Raw genomic sequence first — 3,384 nt, forward strand, 5'->3', positions numbered from 1 at the left:
AATATATGTAAACGACATGACATCAGCCTGTGACTGCAATTTGTTCTTGTTCGCGGATGACTCGGCTCTGCTTGTCTCGGACAGGGACGAATTGCAGGTTGAAAAAGCCCTTGCTGATAACAAACTATCATTACACCTGGGTAAAACTGAATCCATCTTTTGGTCTAATAGAAACATTACGGCTGATGGCTTTACAGTTAAAGTGGGTGACAATGTACGTTATCACAAGAAAAGATTAATAATACCTACCTTCTACCTATAGGTTTCATCTTAGAGACAAATCTTTCCAGTACGGCAAATATAAAGTAATCAAAAAAGTCAACCAACGAACAACATTTTTGTACAGGATCTCTTCACTGGTCAGAAAGAATACATTGACTACTCAAGCACCATCCAAGGTTACTTTGACTATGCATACACCTCATGTGGTACCATAGCACCTAAAAAAGGCCCCATAAAACAAGGCTCCAGACTTCCCAAAACAAAATGGTCTGCAGGCTATACTGCAACAGGTTTATCTAATCTAAGCTAAAATGAAACTGCAACAGGTTTATCTAATCTAAGCTAAAAAGAAAACTTCCGTGACCGAGGAGTGTGAAGGTCTGTTTCTCAGTGGATTTTTCATCTATAAAGCTTAAGAAACAGATTGAGCCTCCATGCCCCTTGCAAAAGTGTGAGCAAAATTTGTGAGAGCCCCAAATCCATATGGCCACCATTAACAACCTGTTAAGGCACAATAAGGCAAAATGACCTATAGGGCCTACATTTCATTCTGCTTTAAGTAGCATGTAATAAGTCAAACTAGAGGTTTTTCATGATTCTGAATCCATTCCGAACATTAGTTTTTCACCAAAAACACGCCTTGGGCTATATTAGGCCATATAGCCACTTGCCCAAATGTGCTGACCTCGTCACAATTTTCTTCGTGCAAAACTAATGCTTGCAATGGATTCAGAATCATGAAAAACCCATAGTTTGACATCACATGACGTGATGTCATGAATAATGTATGGTATTTTGAATTTATTTGCCTTATATAGGTTGTTAATGGTACCCGAACTTTCAACCCCACCCCTCCTATACACAGGTTTAATGTTTGTCTTTAGTTCAAAGTTTGTTTAGTAAACGCATTGACAATGAAGGGAAAATGTACGTCATAATGTGTCGTTTACGTCATATTGTCTCTTTATTGTTAATGGCGTTTAATTTTTGTGTTGGGACCGTTTGTTTTACATCACCAATTACATCACCTAATTAACATGAGTTAGACTTTAATATATTAGCGCCCCTCACTTCACACGGGTGTGATTTTTGGATGACCCTATAAAAAACGATTACTATTGCAATTTATTTTGGGTCAAACGTTATACATTGCCTAGATTCGCCCATCCACAAAGACACCAATATACCTGTCAAACAATTTCCAAAACATCAAAGCCGTCCACAATCACAACACCAGAGGGAGCTCCACTATCACGTTCAGGTTCAACCTATGTGGCTCAAACAAATGGGGTTAAATTCGTTCACCTCCTATGTAATAATTTTAAAAAAGCCCTACCAAAAGTCGTAAAGGAATGTGAATCCCTACTCTCCTTCAAAACCGCTCTTAAAGAGCACTTACAGGTGGCTGAAATTCAAAACTGGCCCCAGTAAAAAGTAAAAGCCTATATACTCTCCCTTTTCCGAACTGTTTACTGTTTTTGCTTTTTGACTTTTTGCATACTGTAAATGTATGTGCTATTAAATGTTTGAATTTAATTGATTGATAATCTGATTATCATTACCAACCACTACAATGGAAACAAGCAATAGGCTTTCTTGGGTTTAAATCCTCTCAGACCTTATATTTAACTGTACATTCCTGTGCTCTTTTTTTGCAAATACTTCAATCAATCAATCAATCAATATTCAATCAATCAATCAATCAATCTTTTTTTTTTTTACTTAACTTTACTTTCTGTATGCCAGAAAGAGAATGTTAGTGATCCTCACAAGATGGCGCCACCTGTACATTTAACTCAATGGAGGCTGTCTGTCATGTTGAGATGCTGCACCTTCCTCCCTTTATAGTACGTATCAAGACTAGAATCAAAGTAGCCATTGTTGTATGTTTGCAGAAATTGTAGATCAGCTATTTTCACAATGTTTGCCTCTTTGATTTTGACATGTTGGCCAATATGTTTGACGATTAGTTTATTGCTTTGGATGCAGTAATGGTCTTTTTCATTTAATTTATTTTTAAAGGCATTAAATAGGTCCCCCCCCCCCCCCCCAGAATGACCATAAGCACGGTGTAGAGAAGACTGACTTGATGTAAATTGCAAAGCGTCCTTGTGTTTATTTAAAGGACAACTTTAGTTTTTTTCAACCAAGGTTCATGTTTTAGGTTGTTATTAGAGAAACTAAAAGGTGAGTGTTAATTTTCTTTCATTTGCTGCTTTCTTTTGTTTTGGGGATTTTAGCTGTTTTTGACAGGGGGGCGGGGGCATTCGAGCATGGGGCTAAATATGTATTTTTTTACAAAATTTTATGGCGATTAATTTTTTTATTATTTACTATAGTCCTAATAAACCACAAGAAATTACATCTGACCACAAAATATCACGGGATCTATTGAATGTGACAAACTGACATATTGAGCCTATACACACAGTATAAGCCTTCCCCCAGTAGGCTACCTTCACATTCAGTAGATCCTGTGATCTGCTGTGGCCAGATGTAATTTCCTGGGGTTTATTAGGACTATAGTAAATAATAAAAAATTAAATCACCATAAAATGTTGTAAAAAAATACATATTTAGCCCCATGCTCGAATGCCCCCGCCCCCCTGTCAAAAAGAGCTAAAATCCCTAAAACGAAAGAAAGCAGCAAATGAAAAAAAATTAAGACTCATCTTTTAGTTTCTCTAATAACAACCTAAAACATGAACCTTGGTTGAAAAAAACTAAAGTTGTCCTTTAAAGGCGCTATGCATGGTTCCCTATAGCAGTAGAAAAGGCCCCTGGGTCTCGCCTAGCTCTGGTCCATAGCCCAATGCTTAATCATATAGAAGCATTGGCTATGGACCAGAGCTAGGTCCCCCCCAGACTCTGCATAAGTGGCAAAAGTGCATGTGCATTGCATTGCATTCTACTGCTGCAATACATTTTTGGAAGAACTTCAGTGAAAACAAACAACTATGTGAATTACCTGTGTGAGGGGAATAGGCCTATAGAGGCTTTAGTGTGTCATAATGGTCACTCACGGACGGTGTCGCTGTCGCTCGCTGACCCAGTGTTCGGCTGGGCCCGCGCGACACCGTCGTACGACGAAGCACACGCTGGGGCGTCACGGCGTGAGCGCGCGGCGCGCGCAGTCCATTCGTTCACACGATCATACACAAT

This window comes from Protomyctophum bolini, assembly GCF_963924005.1.
Source record: "Protomyctophum bolini genome assembly, chromosome: 11".
NCBI classification, from domain to species: domain Eukaryota; kingdom Metazoa; phylum Chordata; class Actinopteri; order Myctophiformes; family Myctophidae; genus Protomyctophum; species Protomyctophum bolini.